Source organism: Salmo salar, chromosome 13 (genome assembly GCF_965601325.2).
Source record: "Salmo salar chromosome 13, fSalSal1, whole genome shotgun sequence".
Taxonomy (NCBI): domain Eukaryota; kingdom Metazoa; phylum Chordata; class Actinopteri; order Salmoniformes; family Salmonidae; genus Salmo; species Salmo salar.
The window spans coordinates 59348549-59366831 of NC_138303.1; the positions used below are offsets into that span (position 1 = coordinate 59348549).

The following is an 18283-nucleotide window of genomic DNA, read 5'->3' on the forward strand; positions in this document are numbered from 1 at the left end:
ATTGTCCACTGGGATTCAGTGACTCAGGAGGACACAGTTGAGTGGAAATCCTCTAATCTCCCTTGAGGACCCTCATACACAATGTTGTACACAATGTAACTGTTGTTATTCCATCCTTCAAAAGCACATGATTTTTTTCCATGTTTTACATAACTTTCCTTTACCTCCTCCTGAGAGAGAAGGAGAGATTGTTATCCTGAGCCTAAGAGTGTGGTAAAATGGCTGTCTGAATACAGGTTATTGGAGGGAGCTAGACATCTGACCGTGATCCTCCAGGTGCTACACCAAGGTGTGAACATCCTGGTAATAAGGGCACTTAGTCTCCCACCTCTGATGACAAAGGAAAATGTCAAAGCCCAAACGTGGTGTAGGCCTGCTATTGTGAAACTAATTACGGCGAATGTGCCAGTTTTGATAAGGCTACAGAGAATGCTCCTACTTTACTTTTGGTGTTTTATTTATATATATATATATATAACAAAGGGAGGACGGTTATAACAAAAAAGAAATTGGTTGGCTCACTTATAATTGATTGCTGTCTGTCTAGAACTGGTGAGAAACATAATACATGTAAAGAACAGAAAGGCCCTCACACTGTGTATGCTCCCAATTACCACCTTTATTGACAACGTTTCGATCCACAAGGATCTTTGTCAGATCAAACTGTTATTTTCCAGTATACTTAATTAGCCTATGTAGCACGTACATTTTAAGGATGTGCGTATGACCACAAACTTAAGTACAAGTAACCATGAGAATTAGGCCTTTGTCAATCCCATGGCTGTAGGTGGTGTTAATATATACTGAAAAAAATATAAACGCAACATGTAAAGTGTTGGTCCCATGTTTCATGAGCTGAATTAAAAGATCCCAGAAATGTTCCATATGCACAAAAACCTTATTTCTCTCAAATTTTGTGCACAAATGTATTTACATCCCTGTTCGTGAGCATTTCTCCTTTGCCAAGGTAATCCATCCACCTGACAGGTGTGGCATATCAAGAAGCTGATTAAACAGCATGATCATTACACAGGTGCACCTTGTGCTGGGGACAATAAAAGGCAACTCTAAAACGTGCAGTTTTGTCACACAACACAATGCCACAGATGTCTCAAGTTTTGAGGGAGCGTGCTGCAATTGGCATGCTGACCCATGGCTGCGCCCCTGCCCAGTCATGTCAAATCCATAGATTAGGGAGTAATGAATTTATTTCTATTGACTGATTTCCTTAATGAACTGTAACTCTGTAAAATATTTGAAATTGTTGCATGTTGTGTTTAGAATTTTGTTCGGTATACATGCTTTCCCAGTCCTGCATTGGCATTATTCATTTGCCCTCCTACTTTTGCTTAAACTCAAGACATTGCATATTACAACTGAAAAAACATTGTTTCTAATGGGCAATAAGAATACTGTTTTATGGGGAAAATATTGTACATTGTGAGCTAGTTACAGAAAGCTCACCTAATGTGTGATAATATTATGAGCACTGACGGGGGCCTCTGTCTTGTTTTTGTGTGTTGGCGTAACATATGTTCTATCTAGGAGTAGCCTATTCACTGACTATCTGGGAAGTCAGGCACACTGCGGCAGGTACAATGGCAGGGTCTGGGGCCATCGGGGACATTTGTGTCTCCATGGCCAGGCCAGACAGACTACACTGACTTATGTACCTGCTCAGAGACCACTATAGAGAGAGGACTCTCCTAGTTTCTGAATTGGACTGATTCTGCTGCCTGGTCTCAGATCTGTAGATGCTTTAGCCAATTAATATAGGATATGGCACAACTAAAATGTTTATAGGTGTGGTTTGGGGAAGGACAGGATTGCTGTGAGGTGTTGCGAAAAAGACAAGCCAGAAGAGGCAACATTCCTAGACCTACATCAGCCTCCTTTCAGGAAGTGGCTCAATTGATTGCTGTTTGTCTTCCACATCCTGCCATACTTTCTCTCCTTTCACACATTCCATTACCCGCTTCTTTCACTGCTGTATCACCATAGTTCTTGAATAAGGTGATGCTCAATGTTGATGCTGTCATTGTTTTATCCTCTGTTGAACTGTGCATGATCTGACCTTGTAGCCCAGGGTTTTCCGCGAGACGCCATTCCCCCAAGATGGCCTAATTCTGTGTTGCTGTCTGACACGAGGTCTATGGGGCTAGCTGAAAATGGCTAGATAAACACACTAAATGTGGCAGCTTCACATTGTTTGTCCTGAGTACAAGCAATACCTAGGTTTACCCCCTTGGTAGTGTCTTATTGCTATTTTTCTGCCTCAGGAGACTCTTAATACAAAAGTAATTGTCTTTTTCTGTGCCCACTTGAAGGTAATAAGATGTCATAAGTAATAACCCTGCTCGTTTTTTTCATCCATACGCTCTGGGAGATGATGCTTTACTGGTTAATGTTTGACCAGCTTCAGCTTTGGGAAGATTCAGAATGCTTAACTGTGGTATTTTTATGGAGCAGAATGTTTGAACTTGCTCTCCGTGTGCTAAAAAGGTTAAATATCAACTGGTACTGGTTACTCATACCAGTGTGTGCAGAAACCGTCCAACAATGTCACGCTGATGTCCCCTTCATGCTCGGTGGACACATTGCAATATTAATCTGTGAAAATGTGATGCTTATTAGAGCCTGTCACTGTCACCCAGGGTCTGAGATGTTAAGTGGACTGCCTAGTGCATTTCACACTGTATATTTAGTTTTGGAGAAAAGATTTGCCTTCTGTAAATTTAAGAAACATTGCCTTGTGCCTTATAATTCCATTACCAAAAACCACTTATCTTAAAAATGTTCTCCTTCACGAGGGAGTTTAATGAAAGTTCACAGAAGTAACAAGTAAAGGTAGACCTTCCAATTAGTTAGTGTTTTTACTGATATCAATTTTTGTTTATAAATCATTAAGTGCTTAAAACTCGTAGTTCTGTTACCAAATCAGAATTACCAAAAAATCAGTAACGGAATTACTGCAATTTAATTTGCTACAGTGGTAGAAATAGGGCTGGCACAATTACCATGTAACCAAGGGTTTTGGATGAAGACCATCATGAAAGTAAAATGTTTTTTTGGTGTGTGGAACGAACAGCTGACTGAAGACGGGACTGACAGGGATTTTGTGCGTTTGAGTCCGTTTTGGCAGTAACATGGACTCTTAATGACGTGATGAAACTTTGTTACTCCCACAGAATTTGTTGCTCCTTGCTGAAAGGTCATGGCTAGAATGGATAAGCAGATTTTGTTGTTGTTGCATTTCAGCTAACCCTAACCCTTTTCTTAATCTTAATCTAATTCTCCTAACCTGCTACATTAATTCTCCTAACCTTCTGCGTAAATTCTCCTAACATGCTTCGAAAAGTCAGATCTGACAAAAACTGCATCCCATCTAGTCAAAACCTTGCTGAAACAAGCAAATTTTAGTCTTTGGTTGCCTAGGCAATGGCCCCCACAATGTAGCAGCAGCACACAGGTTGCGGTCCAAACGCAAAGTAGTCAGCCCTCAACTCTTAAATTATGTTTTACATCTTAAATGTCACTTGTCCAAGAGAGGGAGAGTGAGGCGACGTCCTTGGTGGAAATCTTGGAAGTTGAGCCTAAAAACAACCAACCTAAAGCTAGTGATGTTCCTAGAAAGCTAATGTAGCTAGCCCTCCTGTCAAGTAATGTTAGCTAGCTACGGTTACCATTAGCTGGTTTAGTAGTTTGGTCATTTATCCAATAAATTTCAGAATAACCCCAATTAATATGTTTAGCTAGCTACGTTTTATAGGGTCATCACTATGAGTCTGAGCCACTGAGTATTATATTCCTATTAGCCACCGCTAAAATCAATGTCATCAATATACAGTACCAGTCAAAAGTTTGGACACACCTACTCATTCAAGAGTTTTTCTTTATTTGTACTATTTTCTACATTGTAGAATAATGGCGAAGACATCAAAACAATGAAATAACACACATGGAATCATGTAGTAACCAAAAAAGTGTTCAACAAATCAAAATATATTTTATAGTAGCCATCCTTTGCCTCGATGACCGCTTTGCACACTCTTGGCATTCTCTTAACCAGCTTCATGAGGTAGTCACCTGGAATGCATTTCAATTAATTCAAAGTGAAAGAGGACCGGATCCTTGTCCTGCTGGTGGAGATTATGCGGAAGTGCCCAGAGGAGCGTTCTGAGTCGGAGGTGTTGCTGGTTCACAACATGCTGAGCTCTGTGAGCATGTTTCGTCGCTACAGTGGAACCCTGCAACTCCTTCTGGCTAGGGTGGTTCGCTATCAGAGGTTAGAGGTCAATCCCCTGTCAATCAATTGCAAGAAAATGAGCTTTAAAACTGCAAAATGTTCTTTTCACCCCATGACAAAATGTGCAGAGTTGCAGGAAATAAGCTTTAACCCTGAAAAATTCTCTCCACCAACAAGAGGGGTGTGAACAGTTTGTGTCATGAACAGTGCTTGTGCCCATAGAAATAGATGCAACATGCACAACGAGGCGCCGGATGTTCCCCAATGCTGGAAAGGGGATACCTAGTCAGTTGTACAACTGAATACCTTCAACTGAAATGTGTCTTCCGCATGGTCTTCCCTGTGGCTCAGTTGGTAGAGCATGGTGTTTGCAACGCCAGCATGGTGTGTGCAACGACAGGGTTGTGGGTTCGATTCCCACGGGGGGCCAGTACAAAAACAAAATGCATGAAATGAAATGTATGTATTGACTACTGTAAGTCGCTCTGGATAAGAGCGTCTGCTAAATGACTAAAATGTAAATGTAATTAACAGGTGTGACTTGTTAATTTGTGGTTAAAACACATTAAAAAGGAAATAAATTCCAATCAGTTGTGTTGTGACAAGGTAGGGGTGGTATACAGAAGATAGCCCTATTTGGTAAAAGACCAAGTCCATATTATGGCAAGAACAGCTCAAATAAGCAAAGAGAAACGACAGTCCATGACTTTAAGACATGAAGGTCAGTCAATCCGGAAAATTTCAAGAACTTTGAACTAGAGGTCCACCGATTAATCAGCATGGCCGATTAATTAGGGCCGATTTCAAGTTTACATAACAATCGGTAATCGGTATTTTTGGATGCCGATTATTGTCGATTACATTGCAATCCACAAGGAGACCATGTGGCAGGCTGACCACCTGTTACGCGAGTGCAGCATCAAAAGGACCTTGTGGTTGCAAGGAGCTAAGGTAGGTTGCTAGCTAGCATCAAACTTATCTTATAAAAAACAATCTTCACATAATCACTAGTTAACTACACATGGTTGATGATATTACTAGTTTAACTAGCTTGTCTTGCATTCCATATAATCAATGCGGTGCCTGTTAATTTATCATCGAATCACAGCCTACTTCAACTTCGCCAAACGGGTGATGATTTAACGAAAGCGCATTCGTGAAAAAAGCACAATTGTTGCACAAATGTCCCTAACCATAAACATCAATGCCTTTCTTAAAATCAATACACAAGTATATATTTTTAAACCTGCATATTTAGTTAAGAAATTCATGTTAATAGGCAATATTAACTAGGGAAATTGTGTCACTTTTCTTGCGTTCAGTGCAAGCAGAGTCATGGTATATGCAGCAGTTTAGGCCGCCTGGCTCGTTGTGAACTGTGTGAAGACCATTTATTCCTAACAAAGACCGTAATTAATTTGCCAGAATTTTACATAGTTATGACATAACATTGAAGGTTGTGCAATGTAACAGCAATATTTAGAGTTAGGGTTGCCTCCCGTTCGATAAAATACAGAACGGTTCCGTATTTCACTGAAAGAATAAACATTTTGTTTTCGAAATGATAGTTTCCGGATTTGACCATATTAATGACCTAAGGCTCGTATTTCTGTGTGTTTATTATAATTAAGTCTGATTTGATATTTGATAGAGCAGTCTGACTGAGTGGTGGTAGGCAGCAGCACGCTCGTAAGCATTCATTCAAACAGCACTTTCCTGCTTTTGCTAGCAGCTCTTAGCAATACTTGAAGCATAGTGCTATTTATGACTTCAAGCCCATCAGCTCCCGAGATTAGGCTGGCAATACTATAGTGCCTATAAGAATATCCAATAGTCAAAGGTATATGAAATACAAATGGTATAGAGAAATAGTCCTATAATTCCTATAATAACTGCAACCTAAAACGTCTTAACTGGGAATATTGAAGACTCATGTTAAAAGGAGCCACCAGCTTTCATATGTTCTCATGTTCTGAGCAAGGAACTTAAACGTTAGCTTTTTTACATGGCACATATTGCACTTTTACTTTCTTCTCCAACACTGTGTTTTTGCATTGTTTAAACCGAATTGAACATCTTTCATTATTTATTTTAGACTAAATTGATTTTATTTATGTATTATATTAAGTTAAAACAAAAGTGTTCATTGTTCATTCAGTATTGTTGTAATTGACATTGTTACAAATATATATTTGTAATAATGGCTATATATATATATAAATATAAATTAATAATAATGTGTGTGTGTGTATATATATATACTTCAACTGTGTATATATATATATATATATATATATATATATACAGTTGAAGTCGGAAGTTTACGTACACTTAGGTTGGTGTCATTAAAACTTGTTTTTCAACCACTCCACAAATTTCTTGTTAACAAACTATAGTTCAATTTCTTGTTAACAAACTATAGTTTTGGCAAGTCGTTTAGGACATCTACTTTGTGCATGACACAAGTCATTTTTGCAACAATTGTTTACAGACAGATTATTTCACTTATTATTCACTGTATCACAATTCCAGTGGGTCAGAAGTTTACATACACTAAGTTGACTGTGCCTTTAGCCTCTTACATCTAGACGTTCCGCTAGCGGAACACCTGATCCAATATCCAATGATAGGCGTGGAGCGAATTACAAATTCCTCAAAAATACAAAAACTTCAATTTTTCAAACATATGACTATTTCACAGCATTTTAAAGACAAGACTCTCCTTTATCTAACCACACTGTCCGATTTCAAAAAGGCTTTACAGCGAAAACAAAACATTAGATTATGTCAGCAGAGTACCAAGCCAGAAATAATCAGACACCCATTTTTCAAGCTAGCATATAATGTCACAAAAAACAAAACCACAGCTAAATGCAGCACTAACCTTTGATGATCTTCATCAGATGACAACCCTAGGACATTATGTTATACAATGCATGCATGTTTTGTTCAATCAAGTTCATATTTATATCAAAAACCAGCTTTTTACATTAGCATGTGACGTTCAGAACTAGCATACCCCCCGCAAACATCCGGTGAATTTACTAAATTACTCACGATAAACGTTCACAAAAAACATAACAATTATTTTAAGAATTATAGATACAGAACTCCTCTATGCACTCGATATGTCCGATTTTAAAATAGCTTTTCGGTGAAAGCACATTTTGCAATATTCTCAGTAGATAGCCCAGCCATCACGGCTAGCCATTTAGACACCGACCAAGTTTAGCCCTGATCAAACTCCGATTTACTATTACAAAAGTTTCATTACCTTTGTTGTCTTCGTCAGAATGCACTCCCAGGACTGCTACTTCAATAACAAATGTTGGTTTGGTCCAAAATAATCCATCGTTATATCCGAATAGCGGCGTTTTGTTCGTGCGTTCCAGACACTATCCGAAATTGTAAAGAAGGGTCGCGCGCATGGCGCAATTCGTGACAAAAAAATTCTAAATATTCCATTACCGTACTTCGAAGCATGTCAACCGCTGTTTAAAATCAATTTTTATGCCATTTTTCTCGTAGAAAAGCGATAATATTCCGACCGGGAATCTCCTTTTCGGCAAACAGAGGAAAAAATCACAAAGACGGGGGCGGCCAGGTCACGCGCCTAAGCCCACAGTCCCTTGATCGGCCACTTGAGAAAGGCGATAATGTGTTTCAGCCTGGGGCTGGGATGACGACATTCAGGTTTTTCCCGGGCTCTGAGCGCCCATGGACGACGTAGGAAGTGTCACGTTAGAGCAGAGATCCTTAGTAAAAGATAGAGATGACAAAGAAGTTCCAGAAATGGTCAGACAGGCCACTTCCTGTAAAGGAATCTCTCAGGTTTTGACCTGCCATTTGAGTTCTGTTATACTCACAGACACCATTCAAACAGTTTTAGAAACTTTAGGGTGTTTTCTATCCATATATAATAAGTATATGCATATTCTAGTTACTGGGTAGGATTAGTAACCAGATTAAATCGGGTACGTTTTTTATCCAGCCGTGAAAATACTGCCCCCTAGCCATAAGAGGTTAAACAGCTTGGAAAATCCCAGAAAATGTCATGGCTTTAGAAGCTTCTGATAGGCTAATTGACATAATTTGAGTCAATTGGAGGTCTACCTGTGGATGTATTTCAAGGCCTACCTTCAAACTCAGTGCCTCTTTGCTTGACATCATGGGAGAATCAAAAGAAATCAGCCAAGACCTCAGAAAAATATTGTAGACCTCCACAAGTCTGGTTCATCTGTACAAACAATAGTACACAAGTATAAACACCATGGGACCACGCAGCCGTCATACCGCTCAGGAAGGAGACACGTTCTGTTTCCTAGAGATGAACGTACTTTGGTGCGAAAAGTACAAATCAATCCCAGAACAACAGCAAAGGACCTTGTGAAGATGCTGGAGGAAACCGGTACAAAAGTATCTATATCCACAGTAAAACAAGTCCTATATCGACACAACCTGAAAGGCCGCTCAGCAAGGAAGAAGCCACTGCTCCAAAACCGCCATAAAAAAGCCAGACTACGATTTGCAACTGCACATGGGGACAAAGATAGTACTTTTTGGAGAAATGTCCTCTGGTCTGATGAAACAAAAATAGAACTGTTTGGCCATAATGACCATCATTATGTTTGAAGGAAAAAGGGGGAATCTTGCAGGCACGGGGGTGGCAGCATCATGAAGCACGGGGGTGGCAGCATCATGTTGTGCGGGTGCTTTGCTGCAGGAGGGACTGGTGCATTTCACAAAATAGATGGCATCATGAGGGCGGAAAATGATGTGAATATATTGAAGCAACATCTCAAGACATCAGTCAGGAAGTTAAAGCTTGGTCGGAAATGGGTCTTCCAAATGGACAATGACCCCAAGCATACTTCCAAAGTTGTGGTAAAATGACTTAAGGACAACAAAGTCAAGGTATTGGAGTGGCCATCACAAAGCCCTGACCTCAGTCCTATAGAAAATTTGTGGGCAAAACTGAAAAAGTGTGTGCGAGCAAGGTCCTACAAACCTGAGCCAGTTACACCAGCCCTGTCAGGAGGAATGGGCCAAAATTCACCCAACTTATTGTGGGAAGCTTGTGGAAGGCTACCCGAAACGTTTCACCCAAGTTAAACAGTTTAAAGGCAATGCTACCAAATACTAATGGAGTGTATGTGTAATGCGTGCGTACTGTCAGCAGAGAAGTCAGGCGCAGGAGAGCAAAGACTGTGTTACAACGGTGCAGTTTAATAATAAAAATCACCGTGAACAAAAACAAACAAATACAATGGGACGAAACCCTTTGCACGCCAGATATAACGTGCACAAACTCTTACAATCAACAATACCGGACAAGGACATGTGGGGAACAGAGGGTTAAATACACAACATGTAATTGATGGGATTGAAACCAGGTGTGTGGGAAGACAAGACAAAAAAAATGGAAAATTAAAGGTGGATCGGCGATGGCTAGAAGACCGGTGGCGTCGACCGCCAAACGTCGCCCGAACAAGGAGAGGGACCGACTTCGTAGGAAGTCGTGACAGTACCCCCCCCCCCCCCCCCCCCCGGAGGGCGAGGCACAGGGCGATCCGGATGAAGACGGTGGAACTCCTGCAGCATTGAAGGGTCCAACACGTCCTTGACCGGAACCCAGCACCTCTCCTCCGGACTGTACCCCTCCCACTCCACGAGATACTGAAGGCCCTTCACCCGACGCCTTGAATCCAGTATGGAGCGAACGGAGTACGCCGGGGCCCCCCGAATGTCCAGAGGGGGCGGAGGAACCTCCTGCACCTCAGACTCCTGGAGCGGACCAGCCACCACCGGCCTGAGGAGAGACACATGGTACGAGGGGTTAATACGGTAATCGGGTGGAAGTTGTAACCTATAACAAACCTCGTTCACTCTCCTCAGGACTTTAAATGGCCTCACAAACCAAGGACCAAGCTTCCGGGCAGGGCAGGCGGAGGGGCAGGTTTCGGGTCGAGAGCCAGACCCGGTCCACTGCGGTGGCGATCTGCGTTCTCCTTTTGGCGCGTCACGGCCTGCTGAAGGTGAACACGGACAGCCTCCCATGTCTCCTCTGCGAGCCTGAACCAATCGTCCACCGCAGGAACCTCGGTCTGACTCTGATGCCAAGGCGCCAGAACCGGCTGGTACCCCAGTACGCACTGGAAGGGAGAGAGGTTAGTGGAGGAGTGGCGAAGCGAGTTCTGTGCCATCTCAGCCCAGGGCACGAACGCCGCCCACTCCCCTGGCCGGTCCAGGCAATAGGACCGCAAAAACCTGCCCACATCCTGGTTTACTCTCTCCACCTGCCCATTACTCTCGGGGTGAAACCCTGAAGTAAGGCTGATCGAGACCCCCAGAAGTTCCATGAACGCCTTCCAGACCCTAGACGTGAACTGGGGACCTCGATCAGACACTATATCCTCAGGCACCCCGCTGTGCCGGAAGACGTGTGTAAACAAGGCCTCCGCAGTCTGTAGGGCCGTAGGGAGACCGGGCAGAGGGAGGAGACGATAGGACTTAGAGAAACGATCCACAACGAGAGTGGAAGATTGGTCAGAAAATCCACCAACAGGTGTGATCAAGGCCTTAGTGGAACGGGTAAGGGGTGTAGCTGGGCAGGTGCCTAGGAGCCTTACACTGGGCGCACACCGAGCAGGAGGAAACATAAACCCTCACGTCCTTAGCCAAGGTAGGTCACCAGTACCTCCCGCTCAAACAGTGCACTGTCTGACCGATCCCAGGATGACCAGAGGAGGGTGACGTGTGGGCCCAATAGATCAACCGGTCACGAACAGCAGACAGGACGTACAGACGCCCAGCGGGACACTGAACGGGAGCGTGCTCTGCACGTAATGCCTGCTCAATGTCCGTGTTCAGCTCCCACACTACCGGCACCACCAGGCAGGAGGCGGGGAGTATGGGAGTGGGATCCATGGGCCGCTCCTCTGTGTCATACAGCCGAGACAATGCGTCTGCCTTCACGTTCTGGGAGCCTGGTCTGTAGGAAAGGGTAAACACAAAATGGTGAAAAACATGGCCCACCTTGCCTGGCGAGGGTTCAGTCTCCTCGCCGCCCGGATGTACTCCAGATTACGGTGGTCAGTCCAGATGAGAAAAGGTTGTCTAGCCCTCTCAAGCCAATGTCTCCACGCCTTCAAAGCCTTGACGACAGCCAACTGCTCCCGGTCCCCCACGTCATAGTTTCGCTCTGCCGGGCTGAGCCACTTCGAGAAGAAGGCACAGGGGCGGAGCTTTAGGGGCGTACCCGAGCGCTGAGAGAGCACAGCTCCTATCCCACAGCTCCTATCCACCTCCACTATGAACGCCAAAGAGGGATCCAGAAGGGCCAGCATGGGAGCCGAGGTAATCAGAGCCCTCAGGTGACTAAAAGCCCTGTCCACCTCAGCTGACCACTGCAAGTGTACCGGGCCCCCCTTCAGCAGTGAGGTAATGGGAACCTGACCAAAACCCTGGATAAACCTCCGGTAGTAGTTGGCAAACCCTAAGAACCGCTGCAACTCCTTTACCGTGGTGGGAGTCGGCCAATTACGCACGGCTGAAATGCGGTCACTCTCCATCTCCACCCCTGAGGTGGAAATGCGATACCCTAGGAAGGAGACGGACTGCTGGAAGAACAGGCATTTCTCAGCCTTGACGTGCAGGTCATGCTCCAACAGGCGACCAAGCACCCTGCGCACCAGGAACACATGCTCGGCGCGTGCAGCGGAGTATATCAAAATGTCATCAATATACACCCTGCCTGTGCAGGTCCCTGAAAATCTCGTCTACAAAGGCTTGGAAGACTGAGGCATTCATCAACCCGTACGGCATGACGAGGTACTCATAGTGCCCTGAGGTGGTAGTGAAGGCCGTCTTCCACTCGTCTCCTTCCCGGATACGCACCAGGCTGTAAGCGCTCCTGAGATCTAGTTTGGTGAAGAAGTGCGCCCCGTGCATTGACTCAATCGCTGTGGCTATGAGCGGTAGCGGGTAACTATACCTCACAGTGATCTGGTTCAGACCCCGATAGTCAATACACGGGCGCAGACCTCCCTCTTTCTTCTTCACAAAAAATAAACTTGAGGAGGCGGGTGAAGTGGAGGACCGGATGTACCCCTGACGTTGAAGGGTGACCTCTTCTTCATGACTGCCACTGCGTAGTCTGGGTAAATGCAAATATTCTGGTGGTCGAGGGTGATGGGAGCCGCTCGCGCTGCCTTACGGAAGACATCCTCCTTCTCCTGAAGGTAGTGGAATTGAACTACTATGGGTCTGGGCGGCTCCCCATTCTTCGATGTGGACTGTATGTTTCTGTGCGCACAGTCAAGGGTGGGGGCGTAATCGAGGCCTAGAATTTCCTGTTGAACAACCTATTTTTGCTTAAAACAATTCAAGAATCCCCTAGACTGTGGCTCATACTGCCCTATAAGCCTTTTGTGCTGTGATTATAAAGAAGTGAGTTTGACGACATCTGATGATAGCCGGGTGACTTGCTCTTTCAGTGTCAACATTTTGTCGGGGTAAATATTTGCGCCATCTTCCAGGCTATTCAGACGGGTGTCATGTCTCGCCAAGTCTTCGTTAACGGAGTCGATCTTTATGTTGACCTCGGTGGCGAGAATAGCTATTTGTGCAGATAGGTCAGTGGATAATGACTCCGCCTTAGCCAGCACAGTCTGTTCAGATTTAATGATAGCCGCCATTACCATGGCTAGGTCGGGGGGATCAGATGAGCCCAAGGCTTCAGGAGAAGCCTGCTCCTTTGTGGCCCGCGGCTGTTGTTGTCTTGACATTTTACAATTAAAAGGCCAACATTTTCAGAAATAAATGCCAGATTAGTAAAATTAAATGTTACAAAATGAACACGGTGGGGGAGGTGTTGGTCAAGTATTAATAGTAAATTGTTCGCCCTGGATCAGAGCACAGAGAAAACGCGTCCTCACATGTTGCTGCTCACCCGTAGTCCCCTTTTACCGTAATTCTGTCACCAAACTGCGTCTGCACAGTTCTTCCAGTAAATGTGTTTTTGTTCAATTTTATGTGTAAATTGTTCAACATAGTGCTTGTGCATAGTGTTGTATGGTTTTGTTTGGCATACATTTTAAAACATAAAATCAGCGTAATTCAGTTGGACCATGGAATTACCCCTATGCAATAACTCAACCTCTCCACCTTTTCAAAAAGCTCTTCCTCTTAATGTTTGTTTGATCAGTCTCAACAGTGAAATTCTCTCTTACCCTGGGACCTTGAGAAAAGTCCTAGAACTGGGTTTTAACAGGACGGAAAAGTCTGCGTTCCACTATCCATTTCTCTATCTTTCTGTGTCTCTTGCCGTGTCATTCATTTTCTGTTTCCACCCAATTCTGAGGCCACAGTTGTTGGGCCCATCCTCGACCTAGGCCTATAAGCTTTCAAAACAAGTTAAAGTAGCTTCAACTGACAGACACCTCAGGCTGTAGTCAGATGTTTTGTTTGTGTCGGTGGAGCAAAACTCTCTTTACTTGCTTGTGTAATCTGGTGCTCCATGTGCCCCTCGGCTGGAGAGGGCATGTGCAAATTTAGAGCCCAGAAGCCTTCCAACTTCTGTTCTTTGGCTTGCAGAAGTAACCTGAGCTGAGTTGAAGCAGCCTACATGCCATATAGATGCTTGGATCCTCAGGGTGTCTCCAATTACATAGCATAGACCTATAGGACTGCCTTACATTTGAAAATCACCCTGTAATTCACACGATCTGGTCCCGTTAGGACATCTTATCGGTCAGCAGCAGTTCATCCAGTCATCCTCAGGTGTCGCATCACTGGAGTCAATACTAGTGCACTTAGCTGTCTTCGATGACATCAGCCTGGTAGAGAGTGCATGCCGAGCTCCTGGTGGTCTGGTCTCGTGGCATTAAAATTGAGGTCACGCTGGAAGAATAAGTACCTATGAAAGCCTGAAATACACTGGTGGAATTCCGCCCTGCTCGGCCTAGCAATCAAATCTTCTTACTGAGATTTTAACCCTGGCACCTCCCAACTAAGTATTTTAAAACAATGACTTTAAACTCTTGCTTTCTCTTTCTCTCTTTTCCCTTATTGAATGCCTGTATATGATTGGGGAAAATGGAGATTAGTTGCCAGGTAGAAAATTGTTTGTTACCATGTTAAGTAGGCTAAATCTGTTCTTAATGATGACACATATGGTATAGCTGACATATCAGGCACATCAAGTCAATGTACGGTCTTAAACGACTGCATCGCTTAAGCTTGCCCTTCACGTGTCCATTTTGTATGGGTGTCAATAGTCAATACAATTAGTCATGTGCACAAATATACAAAAACAACATGTAGATGTTGGATTCAGCACTGTGGCTCAGTGGGGAGTGTCCGAGTGGTGTTAAGAATAGCCCTTCTCTCCTGTGTTGCTTGCCCATCTCTAAGCACTTTGTGACTCATTCAGTGGGCTGGCAGGTGGGAATGGCAGCAGGTCAAAGATTTGACATTAACAACAGAGCACCTAACACCTCAGACCAGACGCTTCCAGCATGAACCAGCCCATAACATAAAGCACAATGGCCAAGTGATCATCAGGGAAATACAGGTCTATACTGTATCTTACAGGAAAACACCACTACAGGTGAAACAGGCCTAGTAGTCGGGCAATTCCAGTCAGGGGCAATTCCATGGTAACGGAATTATTCTTTGACAATTTTTTTTTACTTTCAAATGTATGCCAAACAAAAATATTGTTTCCAAAGTGTAACATACCATACAAATCTAAGCACTACCTTTAACAATTTGCACTGAACATTTTACACAAACTAATTTAGTGAAAGAACTGCGCAGATGCAAACTTTGGTAACGGAATTCCGGTAAAATCTCTCTCAGGTTTTTATGTGACAATGTTTTCCAAACACTCTGTTAAATATCTGCGCCTAATTAAGATTCAAAGATTTCTACAGAAAGAATGGGGGTGTCAACTATGACATGACACCTTGAGTTTGAAAAATATCTTTTGGTTATTGAACTACAGTAAGTGGATCTGAATGTCATTCTCATGTTTCACAAGTTTGGACATCACAGCACACCACATCAGAGCACAGTAGAGTTCAGTGCAGTAGAGTAAAGTACAGTCAAGTACAATATACTGTACTGTGTTATACTTTACCTTTCTTTATTGTACTGTATTGTAATGTATGGACTGTACTCACTGTACTGTATTTTACTGTACTCTACTGTGCCACTCGCTGTTCTGTACTATACAAACTTGTGGAACATACGTCTATGATATGGTCCGGTCCGTCTGTGGACGTTAACATCAACATCAAGGCCAGCTGAACATAACAGTATGCCAGTGGAAAGGAGGACAGTAACAGGTGACCCAACTGTGGTTTGTGACTACTATGATTTCCCATTGTAGCCAACATTAATTCTGTTACGGATGTTTTGGTAATTCCGTTACCAATTTCGTAACGGATTTACAAGTTTTAATCACTTAATAATTCATAAACAAAATTGATATCCGTAAAATCACTATAACTAATTGGTAGGTCAATCGTTACTTGTAACTTCTGTGAACTTTCATTATCCTCCCTCACGAGAGAGAGAAATTAGAAAATATCTTAAAGATATGTGGGTTTTTGGTAACGGAATTTGATGGCACAAGGCAATATTTCTTAAACTTACAGATGGTAAAAATGTTCTCCCCCCCAAAATATGTGTTCATATTAGTTGGCAGGGGTCTTTACGTCCAACATTGTGTTTTGATGTATTTCTGATATACTTTTTCTGGTAGAGGCTTTCCAAGACCCCTTTTTCATCCATTTATTCAGAAATCAAAGCCTTACATTTTTTTGGGATGGAAAATGGTTGAAAAATGTATCAATGCTTTCATTTCCCAAACATCTAGACTCTTAGCTTTCATTTGACACCCAATTTGACATGCTCCTATGAACTTCACTTTGGTGCTCATGGGTTCTTTTACATGGAAATGCCCTCAGGCACTATGCCTTAAGCCAATCAAACATAATGTCTTTGTTGTGAAATGTCATAACATCTCCATGACCTTAGTCTGTTTTTTAAAGAAGTCAACATAATGAGATTGGAGTAAAATGGAATGTCCTGCACTGAAACAAGTGAGACACAACTACCTTCTTGGCCCAAGGTTTTGGAAATGAAGACCAATGTTTGGGTAGTTGGGGCCTGCAGTAGAGGGGCGAGGAGGGAAAAGGTGGGGTCCCTGGCTTGTCCGTCTTTGTGAGTGTTTAGGGTTGAGAGCAGCACCCACCCCTGCTGCTTGGCTGCTCTCCATGTGCCGAGGACCCTGGGAATGAATGGTGCCCGGGCACTGTCTTTCTTTGAAGCCAGCCAGGAATGCGAGGCCCTTTTTTTTCTTTTTTTTTACGGCACTAACTATCTGCGGTGCTCATTGTTCATCAGCTAGGCGGACGGACGTCACAGGCATGCAATAGCCGCCTCCTGTCTTGGTCTTGGGGGAGAAGGACTCACTGGAACTTTACATTTCCTCCTGGTAACTTGTTTTGGTCCTTCTTTCACCAATAGATTCACCAGTAGATTACTACTAAAGCTATCTGAATTGTATCTTAAAGTCAAGTGCTAACTTGGAAATAGTTTTTTTATTTTTTAATTTCATGTGGAATCAAAAGTGTGAGCTCTCATACCAACAACTTTGTCAAAGGATTTGGTAAGTTGCTGCTTACAAGTTTCCTTGTGGTACTCTTAAAAATGTATTCCACTTAGGCCTGTTGGTATGAGTTGATTTGACTCTAATAGTAGTCACTAGCCTATGTGATGGTTTATCCAGCCAACCAGTTCAGTTTTCTGGTGTAGTTTGCTGTAATAATGGTGTGAGTGTATTTGTCTGGGAATTTCTCTCTCTGTTCTCTGTACATTTTGCCACTGACTGGCTTCCCCATCACTTCCAAATGAGCACTCCCCTGTAGTTCCCCTGTTAGTGTGCTCTAGCTAGCAGTTCAATGATAGAAGCCTGGCAGCCGCTGCACATGGAGAATCAGGTGTACCTTTACAACACATGAAAAAAAAAAACTTTTAACATCACTAACTAGACCTGGGACGTCAGTGTGCATGGTAGCTGGAGGTTTTCATATTTTCATCAGCTCCCAACCAGGGGACAAGGGGGAGATCTGTAACACTTGGTTGTTGAAGGTCTCAGAATGGTCACTGTAGTTTCTGGTACAATGCGGCTTGGAACAGAGCTACCTCAGCCATCTTAAATGGTTGGTATTTGACCAATTTGTTTGTGTATGTCTGTGTTGGCCCACGAGAGAGTGAAACCTGTTCGGCATCAAGGACTGTGGAGCTCATTGGCTTGTCTTTGTGTTGGCTACACTGATCTGTGTGTATGCGTGACAGGTATGCACCTCCTGGAGGGAAACTAATCACCAGAGGCCTGCGTTCAGCTTTCTTCTTAAAATCTACTATCACCCACCATTACAGCTTCCTGTTGATGGACTTCGTATCATATTTTGATGTTGGGTAAAACTGTATTCTAAACACCAATTTTGGCAGAAAGACAAGTTTCACTGTACTAAACCTAGTTAAATCAGACTCCCTCTTCCGTTACAAACAAGGTCCGCATGAAATTATTAATTCAAGTTGTTATTGAAGATGACGATTCAACCATGACATATAAACCACAATATTTACATTTTAAAGCTTTTCTTTTAACAAACACCAAACAAACACCCAACATATGATATAATGTTGGATTAAGATGGCGCCGGAAGAAATGGCTGCCGTTTTACGGGTGCCTAACCAATTGTGCTATTATGCGGTGTTTGGTGTTTAGAACCTTAGATCAGACCTAAATGAAACATACTATTTGTCAAGTCATTCAAACACATTCAGTGTATGTGCCTGGTTGGTTTCCTGATGAGTTAAGCCAACACACAGTGCTACATTCAGTGTTCCAGTGCTGGATAATCCATTAAAAAAAAGTTAGCACATGACTAATCCTCAAATATGTCTGCAAAATGTATATGGAATTCCGGGCATTTTTGGAGCAGTGCAACGTGCACCTCAAGG

At 43.2% G+C, this 18283-nt stretch overlaps 1 protein-coding gene across 3 annotated transcripts in view; it reads left to right on the forward strand.

Annotated features, from left to right (window-relative positions):
* Nucleotides 1-18283, forward strand: part of shroom1 (shroom family member 1) — a 45863-nt gene that overhangs the window by 13085 nt on the left and 14495 nt on the right. Inside the window, exon 1 of one of the 3 annotated variants that reach the window (XM_014136804.3) lies at nt 16167-16922. The exons of the other annotated variants lie outside the window; for them this stretch is intronic. The gene's annotated coding sequence lies outside the window, so the exon portion shown is untranslated. Of the gene's footprint in view, nt 1-16166; nt 16923-18283 lie in introns of those variants that run through there. 3 annotated transcript variants of the gene reach the window in all.